General features: G+C 47.9%; 1 protein-coding gene and 1 long non-coding RNA gene across 2 annotated transcripts in view; one reads left to right on the top strand and one right to left on the bottom strand.

The window, feature by feature from the left end:
* LOC121003263 (lysine-specific demethylase 2A-like) overlaps positions 1-20,691 on the bottom strand; it is a 203,028-nt gene that overhangs the window by 11,251 nt on the left and 171,086 nt on the right. The gene's annotated exons all lie outside the window — the stretch shown is intronic.
* Positions 1,693-20,690, top strand: LOC121003264. The gene is made up of 3 exons (XR_005779449.1): positions 1,693-1,703; positions 18,070-18,074; positions 20,560-20,690. It is a non-coding gene; the product is annotated as an uncharacterized LOC121003264 (long non-coding RNA).

Here is a 20,691-nt window from a genome sequence, read left to right as displayed (position 1 = left end):
CAAAGAGCATCATTACATGTGGAAGATGAGCCAAAAATTCCATGACAGATAGCCATGTTTTACTTTGTTTTATGCTGTGGCGTTTCAGAGAAAAAAATACTTTTAAAAATGGCAATGTGGAAAATATACCAGCCACAGGGGAGAGGGTCTGCTGTGCTCTCACTGGTAGGGAGAGACCTTTCAATCAAGCTGAGCAGGGTGGTGGGACTCCTATCATGCCCCACTCTGACGATGTGCGGAGGTCGGCCAGGATTGCAGCACGAGTTTAGTGTTTGTTTTGGAGTCGTGCTGGATCCGCCCCTCATCAGGTGCACTGGGTGGAGTCATTAGTTTAAATAGCTCCTCAGCCCAGTGCGCTGATCGGATTATACTCATCATTGTGGTCTTGGAAGCTAGGAAGGAAGGTTGGCTGTCTGTTCCACCTCAGGAAGATAAGTGTTGTTTCTAGTTGGTTGTTTTGCGTCATCTATCCCATCCAGGTTCTGTGCGAGCAGGCTGCTCCTATTTCCCACTTCACCATCTCAGGGAATTCAGGGTTTTGTCAGCTTAGGCACGGGGACACCTCACACCTACCTTAAAGGTCTGTAGGTGGGCTGAGCAGTGCAGAGAAAGAGGTCAGGGATTAGCTAGGAGGTGACCCTTCCCCTGTCTCTCGCCCAGAGCCTGGTTGGTGCGTTATCTGTTATACTGAGTGCACGCCCGCCGTGACAACTCCTCTCCTTGTTCTTGCCATGTTTGTGAAACTGTTTCAGAGTACAACATAGCACACTGTCATGATAGACCCTGTTGAGATTTCATACTGCTGGCAATTCAGACAGTATGAACTTGATTGTACATTTAATGGGAATTTGTCAACACTAAATGCTGGTGGAAGATGAGTCCCTAAGAAACACAGAGTAAGATGCCAAGGATTGTCAGCCAGGAAATGATGTTGGATGACATTGTGCCATGCCTGTTGCATTCACAGATCAAAATCCGATGGGATACAACCAAAAGAGTGAAGATCAATGACAGTTCGATAGCTCAAAGCTCCAAGATATTGAAGTATCCTGAATTGTTAGGGGAGTGAAGACACATGGACATCAGAGACAGAAATGTCCGCCTAAACAGGCGCAATTGAAACTGGGTAAATGGGAAGACCTTTACGGAGAAAACCATGGAACCAAGGACCTTTATATGTACAAGCACGATTTTTATATTATTTTTTTGCTACAGTATATGAGCTAGGCAAGGATCTATGAAAACACAAGGAGCAGGTCCACAGGCCAAAGGCCAATGTCACAAATTGATGGTGGTATGTGTTGATGAAATGGTTAAAAAACTCAGGTCCAGGATAGAGGGGACCAATCTGTCTGTTTTGAACCACAAACAGATTGGAATAAAAAACCCTGACACATTCTTCTAGAGGAGCGTGACCCAATGATTTGAAGGAAAAGAGTGTCCACCCCCTGAAAGAAAGTAGAAGCCCAAGAGTCCTGCTTCAGAGGCTGGGACCTGAAGAAACAATCAGGGAGCATGGAAGAGAACTTGATCTTGTGAACGCAAGCATCCTTAATGTGGGAATCCTGAAAGAAGTAGCCAACCCCAAATCCTGGACAGGAATAGCTGGATGCTCCTCTTCAGGCAGTAGAATTTCTGTTGGATCTGGTTTGAAGGAAGGCTTCTTTTACATCTCTTGTTGAGTCACTTTCTCTGAAGAGTGAGTGCCAGAGAGGCAATTAAATTACTATAAACAGGGGCCCACCCTCTTGGAAGGATGCAGTCAATGAGTCCTACTTTGGGGCAAGTGGATACTCTTAGCACCAGTAGCTTCAGAGATAATTTTGTCTAATCTTTAGCCAAATCTGCAGGAGGCATGGTCAGTAAGGGAAAGTTTAGAGGTCAGATCAGTTACTCAAACTTGAAACAAAGGGTACAGCTCATAGTTACATTGAAAGCTGTTGAACATGGCAAGGAGATGCCCAAGTCAAGAGAAGTCTCACAAATATATTTTCTGGCACGTAAAATCTGCAGAGCCAGACACTCTCCAGATCCTTCCAAACGTAATATTCTGGAGAAGCTGCACCATCCATTCTGTGACTGCCTTACCAACCCAAGCGGAGGGGAAAAACTGGTCTAAAAGCCAAGCTGACAGCTTTAGAGGTAGACTTGGCAAACAGCGATTGTCTACATAATCACAAAAGGACGAGCCATCCACCACAGGAAAACAGGGGGATCCACCTTAGGAAAGGAAGACCATTTGGACACCAGGACCTCAGGGAAGGGATTTGAGGGGACAAAATGTCTATACAAGCTGTCCCATTCCTTAGAAACCATGCCGTCATACTCTTTATACCTGCATTCCTTGGATATAATGGAGGCCATTTTGGCACCAAAAATTACAGAAAGTGAAGCAGGCCCACCATGCATGTGGAACCTACACTCACTGAATTATATGGTAGCCGTCATGGCACATAACGGGTAGAATTTAATGTTAGGAACTTGTCTTACAGGGATCGCCTTGACGTGCGGCAGACGGGCTCAAATAATTTAGCACAAAATGATTTGCCAAGCATCTCTAACTTATTAGTGTAGCACTTGCAATTATTATGCAATTTTGTACTTTTTTGGGTTTGCAGAGAGCTGTTGCATTGCATGTTTTATTTCACAATGCCGTCATACTCTGTATGAAGAGGTAAGACCTTGTGAAAGTGATGGGTCCTTCAAAAAGAAAACCCCTCACAGCTGGATTGACAGTCTAAATTTTGACAGTCTCACGAATGGCAGTGACCAGACTGTCCACCAGAGTAGATTATGGAGGACTGCTCCAAGTTTACATTTGCCAACACATTTCAAAGGGGGGGGGGGGGGCTAAATGGAATAGCTCAATGCCTGCAAAAGGGATATAGAGCTGGTAGGACAGGCTAACACTGTTTTGGCTTCGCGTTCCCCTCCTGGTGCCAGCAGCTATGTCTAAGTCTGTGTACCCCAATGATACAAACAAAAAAGAAAGCAAACCATTTTTTCTAGTCCCTGACAACACCACATGACACTAAGTCAAACAGTCGGCAGCTGTGCATCACTTATGCGCAAAGTCCCAAGAGGTCTCTGGCATCTTCATATGTTACGTCAATCCTCCAATAAAAACATTTTACAATATGCAAATGACCGTGTAGTGTAGTTGCATCTTGTTGCACCTAGAGGTTCCCCCCTTCATGTCTTCTATGCCGCACCGCCACCGCTGTGATGGACAGGCCATGCAGTCTCTGAGGCCTTGCATGTTCTGTACATGCACAGTAAAGGCCTCTGGGTGCATTGAATTGCAACTGCACTGCCCTGGTTGCACCTAAGGGGTAGCTGGCATAAAGTCTTTTTTCAGAGGATTGATGGAACATATGGAGATGCCAGAAAAATCATAGGACTACATTATTGCTGTTCTCCACCTTAATAGTTTTGGTGGCCATAGCATTCACCAATAGTGTATAGGGTTGTCCTAACTCTTCCCCTAAAGGCAGATGTCCGTTCAAATTATACAGAATGTTGTTGTGCTCAAAGGAGATAAACCAACTCCAGACATGATTGCCAGTGGCTTATCCCCCATGGCACTACTCAGTGAATGGTAGTTGCACAACTTTCACAAAGTCGCACTACTAAACAGAATCTCATGATGAAGAATGTGGTCACACTGCGACCCCCAAGTTGCCGCAACTGAAATAACGGTCGGCAGAAATACAAACCTGTTAGATTCTGTGCAACCACATTAACTATTACGAGGTACAACTGGCAGTGTGGCCTAGTAATCTTAATGTTGGATCGCCACAAGTCGCTATGTGAACCCAGCCTAAGGGTGCAGTGCAGTTCTGACATACATTCAGGATGCAGTTTTCTATTTAGCCAGTTTAGCGGCCTCATTAAAACTTGGTGTTCTGCATAGTGGGAATGATTTAATTAATTTCAGCTAGCTACTATAAAAAACAGCATCCTGAATGCATGTCAGAACTGCACTGTGTGCAAGCACCCTAAGGCCAGATTCAGACAAGTGTGTTCATGGCATGAAACAAGCTCCGTGTGGGAGCACGTGAGCACGGACTGAACTCTGCTGCTTTGACCAGACCTCATGGCACTATAATTTATGATGCTGTGTGTCTCTGCCTGACCTCAACTGTAATGATTTGTGTAGTCTGCATTATTAAAGTACAAATAATTTCAGTTGAGGTTGTGCATTTGTTTTATTCTTATTTGAGTACTCTATTAATCGTTGGATTAGGCCTCTTTCACACTTGCGTTGTTGGGATCCGGCATGCACTTCCGTTGCCGGAGGTGCCTGCCGGATCCGGAAAAACGCAAGTGTACTGAAAGCATTTGAAGACGGAACCGTCTTCCAAATGCTTTCAGTGTTACTATGGCACCCAGGACGCTATTAAAGTCCTGGTTGCCATAGTAGGAGCGGGGAGCGGGGGAGCGGTATACTTACAGTCCGTGCGGCTCCCGGGGCGCTCCAGAATGACGTCAGAGCGCCCCATGCGCATGGATGACGTGATCACATGGATCACGTGATCCATGCGCTTGGGGCGCCCTGACGTCACTCTGGAGCGCCCGGGGAGCCGCACGGACGGTAAGTACACTGCTCCCCCGCTCCCCACTACACTTACCATGGCTGTCAGGACTTTAGCGTCCCGGCAGCCATGGTAACCACTCTGAAAAAGCTAAATGTCGGCTCCGGCAATGCGCCGAAACGACGTTTAGCTTAAGGCCGGATCCGGATCAATGCCTTCCAATGGGCATTAATTCCGGATCCGGCCTTGCGGCAAGTGTTCCGGATTTTTGGCCGGAGCAAAAAGCGCAGCATGCTGCGGTATTTTCTCCGGCCAACAAACGTTCCGTACCGGAACTGAAGACATCCTGATGCATCCTGAACGGATTACTCTCCATTCAGAATGCATTAGGATAATCCTGATCAGGATTCTTCCGGCATAGAGCCCCGACGACGGAACTCTATGCCGGAAGACAATAACGCAGGTGTGAAAGAGCCCTTAATCGATAGAATACTTGATTACTAAAATAATCGATAGCTACAGCCCTAGCAGATACATACAGCATCATAAATCATCATACTGTACAGTCTGGTCAGAGAAGACAAGTTCAGTGTGGGAATTCACGCTTCCACAGTGAATATGCTCATCTGAAACTGTCCTACAGTGGATAGCTAGCCTTCCTGAATTCTGTGAGGAGGCAACGTGGCTGTAAGCTTTATTTTATGCATTATTAGTGGGATACCGAATTCATCTTAGGTGTGAATAGGCTACTCATAATACAGTAAAATTATTTTTAGTATTTAGTATTCTTACAGTCCATTACAGGACATCCTGATAATGAGGATAGGTAGAATCTCATTTTTACATGGGATTCACTTTGGGCTAAACATCTTACCCTGAATAGACTACATAGCCATTAGATGGACTGTAATGCAAGCACATATTATATTAGAAAAAATGTGTGGTTTCTTCTGGAAACAGTTGTAATCCTATGATCTGATGTTGAAGCACAGCCCCATTCAATTTGAGCAGCAATGTCCAACACGGCTTATGGACAAGCATGGTGAAAGAAAGCAGCTATGTTTTCTAATATTACACATCCACAGTTCTAATACGGAGTAGGTCCCTCAAGTAATAAAAGTACTACTATTCTGTTTCTAAGCAATGCTAAACAGGCTCGGGCAGAAAAATACAGAGATTATTATCAGGGATTAGCAAAAAACGTAGTTCCAATACTGTACGGAGCAGGAACTTGGAACCGAATCAGAGTCCGGGAAATGTTTTTTTTTTTTTTTTACAGTACAAATTAATGTATGAAATTATTATCCGAAGTCTCGCGAGACTTCGCAAAGCTATAACTTCGGCTCATCGGAGCCAATACATTCTAATACTGTACGGAACTCCTGCTCCATACAATATTGGAACAAAGTTTTATGCGGATCGATTTCGGATGTTTCATCCGAGGTCTATTTGCTCATCCCTTCAAGAGCAGCAGAGTGGGGCTGGCGCTGTCGGATCACGTGGTGAGGCATACACCAGCAGCGCAGCCATCCCTGGACTGAGTACCAGCACTGCCGTACAACATGGTGAAGTGGCGAGCACCAGAAGGGCAGTTGAAGCTGGTACGGTGGCACGTGCAGTAGTTACCCCGTCGCAGCCACCGCACAGACAGGCCCGTAGACCCCCTAGAGTCCCTGAGGTGCTGGCAAATCCTGATTGGCAGTCACCAACTTCAGCCGCACCATTAGTTCCCCCTTTCACCGCCCAGTCTGGAGTTCGGGTTGAGACAGCTCAGATCGGTTCGGCCCTGGGATTTTTTGAGCTGTTCTTGACTGCGGAGCTCTTGGACTTAGTCGTGGCAGAAACAAATCGGTAGGCCACTCAATTTATATCCGCCAACCCGGAAAGCTTTTATGCCCAGCCTTTCCGGTGGAAACCAGTCCAAGTTTCAGAAATTAAAATTTTTCTGGGCCTTCTCCTCAACATGGGTCTAACCAAAAAGCATGAATTGCGGTCATATTGGTCCACGAACCCGATTCATTACATGCCCATGTTCTCTGCTGCTATGTCCAGGGCACGATTTGAGGCCATCCTGCGTTTCCTGCACTTTAGCGACAACACCACCTCCCGTCCCAGAGGCCACCCAGCTTTTGACCGGATCCACAAAATTCGGCCCCTCATAGACCACTTCAACCAGAAATTTGCAGATTTGTATACCCCAGAGCAAAACATCTGCGTAGACGAGTCCCTAATACATTTTACCGGGCGCCTTGGCTTCAAACAATACATCCCAAGCAAGCGCGCCCGGTATGGGGTCAAATTGTATAAGCTCTGTGAAAGGGCCACAGGCTATACCCACAAATTTCGGATCTATGAGGGAAAAGATCAGACCCTGTAGCCGGTCGGTTGCCCTGACTACCTGGGGAGCAGTGGGAAGACAGTCTGGGACTTGGTGTCACCCTTATTTGGCAACGGGTACCATCTTTATGTGGACAATTTCTACACAAGTGTGCCCCTCTTCAGGCATTTGTTCCTAGAACAGATTGGCTGCTGTGGCACCGCGCGAACTAGTCGCGTGGGCTCCCCCCAACGGCTCGTTACCACCCGTCTTGCAAGGGGGGAGAGGGCTGCCTTGTGTAACGAAGAACTGCTTGCGATGAAATGGAGAGACAAGCGTGACGTTTACATGCTCTCCTCCATTCACACAGACACGACAATACAAATTGAGCGAGCAACCTGTCTCATTGAAAAGCCCCTCTGTGTCCACGACTATAATTTGCTCATGGTAGGGGTGGACTTCAATGACCAGATGTTGTCTCCGTATTTAGTTTCCCGACGCACCAGACACTGGTATAAGAAGGTGTCTGTATATTTAATTCAATTGGCTGCATATAATAGTTTTGTTCTCTACAGTAAGGCTGGGAGAACACGATCCTTCCTCAAATTTCAGGAAGAGATCATCGAGAACCTCCTGTATCCAGAAGGTTCCGTGGCCCCATCCACCAGTGTAGTTAGCCGTCTACACGAGCGACATTTCCCCAGTGTCGTTGCCGATACCTCAACCTAACCGTCACCCCGAAAAAGATGTCGTGTCTGTAGCAGGAGTGGAATAAGGCGTGACACCCGCTATTTCTGTCCTGACTGCCCTGACCACCCTGCCCTATGCTTTGGAGAGTGTTTCCGGAAGTACCACACACAGGTACACTTAGCATAGGGATTGCATCTCACAGGACAGACACACAGGGCTATTAGGGCCCTTTCTCTCACAGCTGCTGCAAACCTCTCCTTTCACCTGGGATAAAGTGCATAATGTACTTCGCCACATCTTTGGGCGATTTGCGCTTTGCACATTGTCCCATGGGGAAGGAGAGGTTTGTCCTATAAAAGCTAAAAAAAAAATTAAAAAAAAAACACCAGTAAGCAAAAAAGTTAACTTTCAGTTCAAAAAGTTAAAAAAAAGTTTATATTTTCTGTTCAAAAGTTATTATAAAGTTAATAAAATTTATTGCGTTGCGGCCTGGTTTTTTCTTTTTTTTTTTTACCTTCCAGGTGGACCAACCGATCGACTAGCTGCAGCACTGATGTGCATTCTGACAGAAGCATTGCGCTGCTGTCAGATTACACACAAAAGTCAGTGTATGCGGCGCTGCAAGACGAGATTTCTCCTCTGCAGTAAAAGATACGTTTGCCGAGGCATAAGAGCTGAGGAGGTGGCGGTGTTCATATGCTTTGGCAAACACTTTGTATATATAAAAAAAAATAAAAAATCCCGGCAATGATTTATTCATCCACATCGATTGATGTGAATGGAGAAATCTGGTTTGCCAGGGCATACGGGCTAAGTGGGTATGGATGTTGGGCGGAGCTCCTATGTCCTGGCAGACGCCTTTCCCCTCCTTTTTTTATTTTTGGCAGAGATTTTTTCATCCACATTGATCGATGCGAATGAAGAAATCTGTGCCATTCATTTTTTCTTTCAGCCCAGAGGCTGAACGGAAAAAAAAAATCTCATTACCCGTATGCTCAATATAAGGAGAATAGCAGAAACTCCTAATGCTGGCCATACATGTAATGACTGCGGAGACCCTCAAATGCCACGGCAGTACAAACACCCCACAAATAACACCATTTTGGAAAGAAGACACCCCAAGGTATTTGCTGAGGGGCATATTGAGTCCATGAAAGATTGATATTTTTGTCTCAAGTTTGCGGAAAGGGAGACTTTGTGAGAAAAAAAAAAAAAAAAAAAATCAATTTCCGCTAACTTGTGCCAAAAAACTTTTTCTATGAACTCGCCATGCCCCTCATTGAATACCCCACATGTGGGGTATTTATACTGCCCTGGCTTTTTAGGGGCCCTAAAGCGTGAGAAGAAGTCTGGGATCCAAATGTCTAAAAATGCCCTCCTAAAAAGGAATTTGGGCACCTTTGCGCATCTAGGCTGCAAAAAAGTGTCACACGTGGTATCGCCGTACTCAGGAGAAGTTGGGGAATGTGTTTTGGGGTGTCATTTTACATATACCCATGCTGGGTGAGAGAAATATCTTGGTCAAATGCCAACTTTGTATAAAAAAAAATGGGAAAAGTTGTCTTTTGCCAAGATATTTCTCTCACCCAGCATGGGTATATGTAAAATGACACCCCAAAACACATTGCCGACTTCTCCTGAGTACGGCGATACCACATGTGTGACACTTTTTTGCAGCCTAGGTGGGCAAAGGGGCCCACATTCCAAAGAGCACCTTTAGGATTTCACCGGCCATTTTTTACAGATTCTGATTTCAAACTACTTACCACGCATTAGGGCCCCTAGAATGCAAGGGCAGTATAACTACCCCACAAGTGACCCCATTTTGGAAAGAAGACATCCCAAGGTATTTCGTGATGGGCATAGTGAGTTCATGGAAGTTTTTATTTTTTGTCAAAAGTTAGTGGAATATGAGACTTTGTAAGAAAAAAAAAATAAAAAAATCATCATATTCCGCTAACTTGTGACAAAAAATAAAAAGTTCTATGAACTCACTATGCCCATCAGCGAATACCTTAGGGTGTCTACTTTCCGAAATGGGGTCATTTGTGGGGTGTTTGTACTGTCTGGCCATTGTAGAACCTCAGGAAACATGACAGGTGCTCAGAAAGTCAGAGCTGCTTCAAAAAGCGGAAATTTACATTTTTGTACCTCAGTTTGTAAACGCTATAACTTTTACCCAAACCATTTTTTTTTTTTACCCAAACATTTTTTTTTTATCAAAGACATGTAGAACAATAAATTTAGAGAAAAATTTATATATCGATGTGGTTTTTTTTTGCAAAATTTTACAACTGAAAAGTGAAAAATGTCATTTTTTTGCAAAAAAATCGTTAAATTTCGATTAATAACAAAAAAAGTAAAAAAATGTCAGCAGCAATGAAATACCACCAAATGAAAGCTCTATTAGTGAGAAGAAAAGGAGGTAAAATTCATTTGGGTGGTAAGTTGCATGACCGAGCAATAAACGGTGAAAGTAGTGTAGTGCAGAAGTGTAAAAAGTGGCCTGGTCATTAAGGGTGTTTAAGCTATGGGGGCTGAGGTGGTTAAGAGTGTTTGCGTAGTCTGCTCTCGTGTGAAAGAGGTTTAGACAGATACAATAAAATGCATTAACTCAGATAAGACAATGGTAGAAATGTGAGTTTTAGTTTATTTTCAGTGAGTAAAAAGAATATAATTTAGTATTCATTGTAATGTTTATATTAATCCTCATATTAATGGATTTGGGTTTTTTATATGATATAACATTGGGTGTTTTATACAACTAGAAGTTTGATAAAGGGATATTCATTTAGTGTTAGAATTGAGGTGGAAATTCCAATGTAGTTTCAGAGTGCTATGTCAGAGAGTGAGACTGGTGAGAAGTTAATTATCTGTTTCTCAGAAGTATCACTTGAATTCTGCTTTATCACAATGACTAGGAAAGGTGTTTAATCATGTCTAGGAGTTGTGTACCTACAAGTCCTTGAGAATAGAGGTCTAATCCTGGATACACCTTTATATCTACATTCTATTGTTCTAGAAGTTCTGTCTAAAATCCCAGTTAAAGATTACCCCTTCTTCAAATTAAAAGGGAAAATATAGGAAATGGCTATAATTGTCAAAACTTTTTACATAGAGCCCTAGTGCCATGTAGTAGTAGAGTAAAAATTTGGGGAATTAACATGTGATGTCACTAGTAAATGATCAAACCAGACCAATCCCATTTTTGAATGGGATAAAAAGGTGGCATGAGCTGACAGAGGGAATGCCATCTGATCCACCTTCCTGAGGAAATCATCAGACCCATCCAATGAACTAGAACCACCTATCCAGTCATCCAGGGGGACCCACCCATTCCTTGAAAACATCATTCCATTCCTTAATCCAGGAATCCTCAAATTGCGGCCCTCCAGCTGTTGTAAAACTACAACCTCCCACAATGCCCTGCTGTAGGCTGATACTAGTAGGCTGTTCGGGTATGCTGGGAGTTGTAGTTTTGCAACAGCTGGAGGGCCGCAGTTATAGGATGCCTGCCTTAATCTTTTCAAGTAGAACACAACCGTCCAGGAACAATAGGACCACACCAGTCTATAGTCCTGAATCTTGAAACTGATATCTGCTAGCCGATACACTGGTATAGTATAAACTTCTATATTTTATAGGAGAACGAAAATAATATATTTGCACTTATATATATTCAATTAACCATATTTTGGGTGTAGAATCTGTTTTGGAATAAAGCTGATTTCTAACTGCAGTATCATTCTAACGTTTTCCAATCCAGGGATATTTAGACAGACTGTTGAAAATTATTCCTATATCACAGTATCATCTCCAAGGAACGGAGTTCAGTTCTTTGATATAAAACGAAAAATGGGCAGCACTCGGGTCTTGTGAAAATTCAGTGATGTTTATTCACACCCCAACGCAATGCAGCATTTCAGCCCTCTCAATGGAGCCTTTGTCAAGCTTGACAAAGGCTCCATTGAGAGGGCTGAAATGCTGCATTGCGTTGGGGTGTGAATAAACATCACAGAATTTTCACAAGACCCGAGTGCTGCCCATTTTTAGTTATTCCTATTGCACTGTTCCCTGTCCAGGAGCGTTTGTGGATTTGCACCCGGCATCCTATAGAGTGCTGCTGATTTTTTTTTATGCTAAATAATATATTTATATATATATATATATATATATATATATATATATATATATATATACACACATACACACACACACACATATACTAGCAGAAGGACCCGGCTTCGCACGGGTATATTTCATCAATTTAATTTTATGTTTCCGTGTGTCGTAAAAAGACAGACAGTTTCCCCCATAACAGTGACCTCTACAGTACCCGCCCCTTTAACAATGACCTTCACGGTGCCAGCTCTTTTAACACTGCCTGCCCCTTTAACAGTGACCTCCATAGTGCCCGCCCCTTTAGCATTGACCACCTTTTTAACAGTGACCGCCCCTTTAACATAGATGAATACAAGCGGTATCAGCAGCATCTCACATAGACTTTATTGAGACTTCAAAGCAATGATACACATAGCAGCAAAGTTTTGGCTGATAAACAGCCTTTGTCAAGCCTGTTCACATTGTATTATATCTACATATTTATGTTAAAAACAAGTGCGCCACCCCCATAGAGATTATCCAATTACAAGGTACTGGTGCGATCCGACCAATGAATATACACCTTTTTCAAAACCCTCTTTAGCCTAATATGCATTCATGTCTCACCTGAATGTCATCCAATCACACTGCAAGCCCAACCGATCGTCACATGACGTCCGACACTGCTGAATAATATATTCATATAGCATAGCATCAATTAGACCGTTCGGCGTTCCCCACTACTGTGTGCTCATGTGCGCACAGCTGTCCAATCATCTACCTCATGGTCCATGTTACCTCTGATGCGCCCGTGGGTCCGCATCTCAGAATCATCTCGCTCCGTCCTCTGCTACTGTTGATGTCATTGGGCCGCGACAGGCGCACCCGGTTACATCAGCTTTAACAGTGACTGCCCCTTTAACAGTGACTTTCACAGTGACTGCCCCTTTAACAGTGACTTTCACAGTGGCAGCTCCTTTAACAGGGACCTTCATAGAGCTCGCCCCCTTAATAGTGACCTCCACAGTGCCTGCCCATTTAATAACCGTGACCTCCACTGTGCCCGCCCCTTTAAAAACAGTGCCCTCCATAGTACCCGCCCCTTTAAGCAGTAAAGAAAAATGGCTGGGTTGTTATGGAAACCTGGAGTAAAACTGTGTTTATGGCAATTGGTATTGGGAAGGGGGGGCTCATTTTTTGGGAATATTTCAGGAACGGTAATTCCTAGAGAGCAGAGACCCGGTCTAAAACCTTCTCGGACACCTGATGTACCTGTGTGCCAAATTTGGTAAAGATCCGTCCAGTTGTTTGGTCGCACATAAAGAACATCTAGACAGAAACAAATTTATATATATATATATATATATATATATATATATATATATAAAATCTGAATTGAGTTCAATCTAAAACATCTGTCGGCTGAGAGAAATCCAGTATCAAAGTAATTTAAAATATATTGTAGGGTATTATCACAGTAAGGAATTGTAAAGAATATATGTATATCCTATAGGTTATTTTGGCTTTCTTAAAATGTTGCATATCATTAATTTTCATAATTTTATTGTCACAGATTTTATATTTGATTAATTTGCACTATTATTATTTTGAGAAAAGGAGACTTTTGTATAACTTACCAGTAAAGTCTCTTTCTCGCTCTTCCTTGGGGGACACAGGAAACCATGGGTATAGCTCTGCTCCCTAGGAGGCGTGACACTAAGTGAAAGCTGTAAGCCCCTCCTCCATCAGCTATACCCTTCAGCCTGGAGAGAGAGACTGCCAGTTGCGTGTCCAAGTAGTGAAAGATAACCACCAACCGGAAAAAAGAACTGTCAAGCCCCAACGGGGGCAACCAAGCCGGAACCACAACTGTAAACCCAAATGAAGGGCGGGTGCTGTGTCCCCCAAGGAAGAGCAAGAAAGAGACTTTACTGGTAAGTTATACAAAAGTCTCCTTTTCTCGCCCATATTCCTTGGGGGACACAGGAAACCATGGGACGTTCCAGAGCAGTCCCAGAAGGGAGGGACCAGAACAACTAGACCAACACCCAGAGGCATCAATCAACTGCCGCCTGCAACACCAGACGGCCTAAAGCAGCGTCAGCCGACGCATGAGTATGCACCCTGTAGAACTTGGTGAAGGTGTGCAAGGAGGACCAAGTGGCCGCCTTGCAAATCTGCTCCGTAGAAGCCCGATTCCTCTGAGCCCAGGAAGCCCCGACCGCTCTAGTGGAGTGAGCGGTAACACCAAGGGGCGGAACCTTGCCCTTGGCGAGATAAGCCTCAGTAACAGCCATCTTGACAAAACGGGCGATAGCAACTTTGGACGTCGCCATCCCTCTGCGCGACCCCTCCGGAACCACAAAGAGCGAGTCAGTACGCCTGAAAGAGCTGGTTACCTCCAGGTAAACCTTGAGCGCCCTGACAACGTCCAGGCGATGAAGCTTCCTCTCCCGGGGGTGGGAAGGGGAAGGACACAAGGAGGGGAGAACGATGTCCTCGTTCAGATGAAAGGCGGAGACCACCTTAGGAAGGAAGGAAGGAAGGGACCGGACGAAGAACCACCTTGTCCTGGTGGAACACTAGGAAAGGTTCCAGACAGGAGAGTGCAGCCAATTCGGACACCCTCCGAAGAGAGGTGACGGCTACAAGGAAAATAACCTTGCAGGACAGAAGCCGCAAGGAAACAGTCTGCAGAGGCTCGAAAGGAGAAGCCTGGAGCGCTGAGAGAACCAGGTTCAGGTCCCAGGGCGGTACGGAGGAACCGCGTGAGCCACGCCCTGAAGGAAAGTCTTGACAGGACCAAGGGGGGCCAGTGGGCGCTGAAACAAAATGGACAGCGCAGACACCTGACCCTTCAAAGAACTAAGACCCAGACCTTGGGCAAGGCCACTCTGAAGGAAAGACAAAACGGTGGGGAGAGAAAAGCAGAGCGGAGGAATCCCCAGATCGGCACAGAACCCCAAATAGGTCCTCCAGGTCCTATAATAGATCCTAGAAGAGGACGGCTTACGGGCGCGGATCATGGTGCGGACGACGTCCGCAGAAAAACCGCTACGTGTCAGGACGGTGGTCTCAACAACCACGCCGTCAAACGTAGGGACCTTAAACGCGGGTGGAAGATCGGTCCCTGAGAGAGAAGATCTTCCCTGGCGGGCAGCGGCCAGGGCGCGTCTGCCAGGAGCAGCATGAGGTCGGCGTACCAAGACCGGCGGGGCCAGTCCGGAGCGACCAGAATCACCGAGACGCCTTCTGCCGCGATCTTCCGAAGGACCTTGGGCAGGAGTGGGATGGGAGGGAATATGTATGGACGCGCGAAGCCTCGCCAAGGAAGAACGAGGGCGTCGGCTCCGCAAGCTCCCGGATCCCTGGCCGTGGACAGATAGGCGGGGACCTTGTGATTGAACTTGGAGGCCATGAGGTCCACGTCCGGCATGCCCCAACGAAGGCAAATGGCCTCGAACACCTCCGGGTGAAGAGACCACTCGCCGGGGTCGACGGTGGTGCGACTGAGAAAGTCCGCCGCCCAATTGTCCACCCCTGGAATAAAAATTGCAGATAGAGCCGGGACGTGGGCTTCCGCCCAACGGAGAATGCTGGTGACCTCCCGCATCGCTGCAGCGCTGCGAGTGCCCCCCTGGTGGTTTATGTACGCCACGGCCGTGGCGTTGTCCGATTGCACACGAACTGGATGACCCCTCAGCAGATGAGTCCAGTGTCGCAGAGACAGAAGGGCCGCTCTCAGCTCCAGGACATTGATCGAGAGTTTGGACTCCGATGGAGACCAAATGCCCTGGACGGATTGGGGAGGAAACACGCCTCCCCAGCCCAAGAGACTGGCATCGGTTGTAACCACCAACCAGTTGAGCGGCAGAAAGGACCTGCCCAGAAGAGGGGCCTGTAACCACCAGCGGAGAGATGACCGCACCGGAGGCGATAGACGGAAGGGATGGTCCAGAGACTCCGGCGATTTGTCCCAGGAGGAGAGGATCGCCCGTTGGAGAGGGCGGGAGTGAAACTGCGCAAATGGGATCGCCTCGAAGCAGGCAACCATCTGCCCCAAGACCCGCATGCAGAAGCGGAAGGACGGTCGACGGTGGAGAAGGAGACCCCGAATCGCCCGACGGAGGGTCAGTCGTTTTTCCGAGGGAAGACGTACCTCCGCCGCTCCCGTGTCTAAAAGCATTCCCAGGAAGACCAGTTGTCTGGAGGGGAGAAGGGAGGACTTGGGGAAGTTGATGACCCAACCGAACCTCGCCAGGGTCTCTAGAGTGAGATCCAAGCTGGCAACCGCTTGAGAAAGGGACGGAGCCTTGATGAGGACATCGTCCAAGTATGGTAGCAGAAAAACACCCCTGGAGCGGAGTAAGGCCAAAACCGGGGCCAGGACCTTGGTGAACACCCGGGGGGCTGTTGCCAGCCCAAAGGGAAGGGCGACAAATTGGAAGTGAAGGTCCCCCACGGCGAATCGGAGGAAGCGATGGTGACACCGGGCTACCGGAACATGGAGGTAGGCATCCTGTATATCGATGGAAGACATGAAATCTCCCCGCTCCAGGGAAGCCACCGCGGAACGGAGGGACTCCATCCGAAACCGTCGAAGGAGGAGAAAACGGTTGAACCTTTTGAGGTCCAAAATGGGCCGCACCGAACCTCCCTTCTTGGGAACTACAAAGAGGTTCGAATAGAACCCTTGGAACCTTTCCTCTAGAGGAACGGGGGTAATCACCCCCCTGTCCAGTAAGGCTTGAACAGCCGCGGAGAACGCGGCCGCGCTTTTCGGGTCCCGCGGCGGGCGGGAGCGAAAGAACCGATCTGGAGGGAAGGACGCGAATTCGATTTTGTATCCGGAAGACACAATTTCGAGAGCCCAGGCGTCGGAGACGTGAGCCATTCATACGTCCCTGAAAAGGAGGAGCCGGCCCCCCACCCGGGTGGGTGGGGGCGCACCTTCAGGCAGAGGACTGCTTTGCTGCGGGTGTGCGGGCAGCCTGCGGCCTGCGCCAGGAGGGCTGCACCCGAAAAAACGGCTTCCTACGCTTATCCTGGGGAGGGGCCGAAGCGGCAGCTGCGGGGGGAGCCCCTGGCTTGGGGTTGAGGAAGATGGGTGCTTTTACCACCCGTGGCCTCCGAAATAAGCTCGTCTAAGCGGACCCCGAAAAGGCGGGAACCCGCAAAAGGTAGCCCCGCCAAGGAACGTTTGGAGGCAGCGTCCGCTTTCCAAACCTTCAGCCAGAGTTCCCTCCTGACGGAAACGGCCAGGGCGGAGGAGCGTGCTATAAGGGCTCCCGCATCAAGGGAGGCCTCACAAACAAAATTCCCAGCCCGAACAATAAGCTGGGCCAAGGAACGTAGGTCCTGGATGGGGACGTCCGAGTCCAACTCCTGCTCCAGCTGCACACCCCAAGCAGAGATTGCTTTACCTGCCCAGGCAGAGGCAAAAACCGGTCTGAGGGCAGAACCGGAGGCAGCAAAAAAGCCCTTGGAAAGGGTCTCCATGCGACGGTCCTCCGCTGACTGAAGAGAGGACCCGTCGGGAACCGGAATGGCCGTGTTCTTTGACAGACGGGCCACAGGGGGGTCCACCTTGGGTGGGGACGACCAGGTGGCCACAACATCGGCTGGAAAAGGATAGCAAATATCCAGCTTCTTGGGACTGACAAAACGGGCGTCCGGGCGAGCCCAAGCCTTAGACACCACGGAGGAGAAATCAGAGTGGATTGGAAAGACTTTGGAGGCCTGCTTGGGTCTGATAAAGGAGACGCTAGCTGCGTCAGAGCTAGGGGGGTCATCCTGCACCTTAAAGGTGTCACGAATATCAGAGATGAGTTGACCCATCGCTGAGGCTAGCTTGGACGGCAGGGCCGAGTCCATTTCCAAATCCGAAGCCGCCAATTCACCTTCAGAGGGCGAATCCTTTGGAGAGGAGAGGCCCGTCTGAGTGCGCAAGCGTGGCGGAGAGAGAGAGGCATCCGAGGAGGAGGCTCGCTCTACTCTAAAATGCTTCTGAGAGTGCCTAGCTCGGGAAGGGTCACTAAGAGAGGGTGAACCCTCCGCAGCGGCAGAAGCGGTGGACCCGGAGGGTGCGACAGTAAGAGTGGCATCCTGCGGGGTAGGCGGCCTGTCTATTAGGCGGCCCACGACATGGGTGAGGCTTTCCACGGCCTGGGACAGGGATCTAGCCCAGTCAGGCGGGTCAGAGGAAGCAGGGAGCGACACAGCGGGCGACTGAGGCTGCGGTGGAGCCCGGCATGCAGGACAGTGCGGATCAGACTGCCCCCGGGGAAAGGGTTCCCTACAAGCGGTACAGGCATGGTACCAAGGCTTGGCGGCTGCAGAAGGGTCTGACATGGTGGAAAAAAATGTTGCACTTAAAGGGGGAGACCCCAGAGAAAAAACAGAACGGGGATTACACCCAGGCAGCAGCACTGGTGGCACGGAGGAGTTAACAGTCCTACCAGACCCGCGGACAGCGCAAGCGGCAGTAGTAAGGGCAGCAGGCTGAAGGAGGCTGTGGTGGAGTGGCAGTAGGCACGGAGATGAAGAGCTTCAGGATCGGACGGCAGAGAGGGTTCCACGCAGCACTAGAGATGTGCTGCCCGACGAAACAGGAAGCAGCGGAGCGCATGTAGGGAAGCTCCGCCCCCCCCGCCGCGTTGAAGGAGAAGGCAGAGCCGCGCGCGCGCGGCAAAATGATTTAACCCCCGAGAAAGATGAAGTGCCGGCCAAGCTAATATGGCGCCGTTCGCGCCAAGTAAGCGGCCCCCGCCGCGCCTGGATGTGGCAGACGGCCTCCAGCCCACAGCCGTCCCCCTGATGCCCTGCCGCTGGAGAAGACCGGAGTCCCCCCAAATGATGCCCGGTAAAAGTTGCCGGCCCAGTTATGCCCATGAAGGGGGGGGGGGGCGATGATGGAAAACGCTTGAGTCTTCAAGCGTAGACGTAGCAGCGGTGGGAGGGAGGGAAAGGGGGGGGGGCTGGAGCAGCCACTCTCACCATCCGCTGTCTTCACCCTCAATCCATCCAGCAGGGTCGCCCCTTCAGCTACTGGCACCGCAGTGGCAGGAAGGCGGGGGAGGGACTTGGCGTGCGGGCTACCCTTGAGCTGGCGGGACGCAGGGGAGCGAGGCTGCCCTGGTCCACCTTGTCTTCTGTGGGGGAGGCGGCAGTGCGGCATTACCGGCACTGGCGCAACTCAACCCCGGGAGAAACAGAGGGGTCTAGTGCGCCTCTGTTGTCCCTGCAAGTAGAAAAAATAAAAAAATAAAAAAATTATAGGAAAGCGACCCTGCCTAAGCAGGGAGTGTCTTGCCTCCTTGGACACTAAGCAAAAACTGGCAGTCTCTCTCTCCAGGCTGAAGGGTATAGCTGATGGAGGAGGGGCTTACAGCTTTCACTTAGTGTCACGCCTCCTAGGGAGCAGAGCTATACCCATGGTTTCCTGTGTCCCCCGAGGAATATGGGCGAGAAATATATATTTTGATTTACCACTGCCTTCTTTTTGTCGTCAAACTTAGCGTAGATCATGAGCTCTTACTGGCTTTGTCTTTATGATAAGTTAGAATCTCCTCCCTTACAGATTCTAATTTAGTTACATAAAGAATATAGACGGTTTATCAGAAGCAGTATAAATATACTGACACACCATGCAATCCAGCAGAGGTGGCTATGCTTGCACACAACAGGAAAAAGTGCTGGTTTCTCTGGTGAACAGGACTGCAGGAGTGCACATAAGGCGATGCTTTTTCCTATAGTGTGCAAGCGCAGCCATATTTCAGGGTGGCAGTAACCCCTGGAAACAAGCAGTCCATAACACGATGGAAAAATGAATCAAGCCAACAAAGGCAGCAACATAGACAATCACAATACATTAGTAAATTACTCGTATTAACCTTGTCAACATGATAAATGCCATTTGCTGAAGCAAGACAAATCATTTAAGGAAGCAGTCGGGGGCGTGGCAGTATTTCTGTACACCCTAAAGCATATATATTAGAAAATTATATATACACATACACACTCACATACACAGTACAGTGACATGCAAATTGGCACCCCTGTTAAAATTACTGTTACTGAAAACAGTTAAGCAACTTGAAGATGAAATGATCTCCAAAAGGTATAAAGCTAAGGGCGGCAAATCCCCTATGTATTTTAAGCAAAAACTTTTTTTTTTCTTCATCTTTTACCTTTTCAAAATAACAAAAAAGGTAACTGCCCTGCACAGTTAGTACCCACTAGCATCCCCTTTGGTAAGTATCACAGCTTGTAAAAGCTTTTTCTATCCAGCCAAGAGTCTTTCAATTCTTATAGGAGATATTTTCATCCATTCTTCCTTGCAAAAGTCTTCCGGTTCTGTGAGATTAATGGGATGCATTGCATGCAAGCTCTTTTGAAGTCTATCCATAGGGTTTCAATGATGTTCAGATCAGGGGAATGTAAGGGCCATGGTAAAAACCTGCAGCTTGTGCCTTCTGAAGTCATCTACTATGGATTTTTAGGTGTGTTTAGGATCATCATTATCAAATTGTAGAAGCCATCCTCTTTTCAACTTCAGCTTTTTTACAGTTGGTCAGTGGCGTACCTACCAGGGAAGCAGGGGAAGCAGCTGCTTCGGGGCCCTGGCTGACAAGGGGCCCGGAGCAGTAGTAAACAGTCAGACTGGCCACACCCCCTCTACACTCACTTCACTGCTGCTTTAGAATTTCCTCGGAGCAGAGCAGGGAGCTAAGCCCCGCCCATCAGCACGGACCATTAATAGAGGAGCCTGGCTGCTTAATAGTGCAGCCAGGGCTCAGTACAGTGTGCTACAGGGCGATCCTGTCTCCCCTTCATCTCCTAACTATTAGTACAGCCCAGCTTCTGCTGCAGAGACTGCTCTGTAGTCGGCAGTAACAGGAGGGAGAGGGGAGACAGGAAATGCTGCAGAAAGAAGATGCTGTGCCTGTCACTATCAGGAGCCCACACATTCCAGGCTTATCCCTGCCAACCCTAGCTGTCCTGCATCTCATGTAGCCCCCCCAGCTGCATTCATCTGCTGTCCTTTGC

This window comes from Bufo bufo, chromosome 6 (genome assembly GCF_905171765.1).
Source record: "Bufo bufo chromosome 6, aBufBuf1.1, whole genome shotgun sequence".
NCBI lineage: Eukaryota > Metazoa > Chordata > Amphibia > Anura > Bufonidae > Bufo > Bufo bufo.
This window is presented reverse-complemented; position numbering and strand designations above follow the sequence as displayed.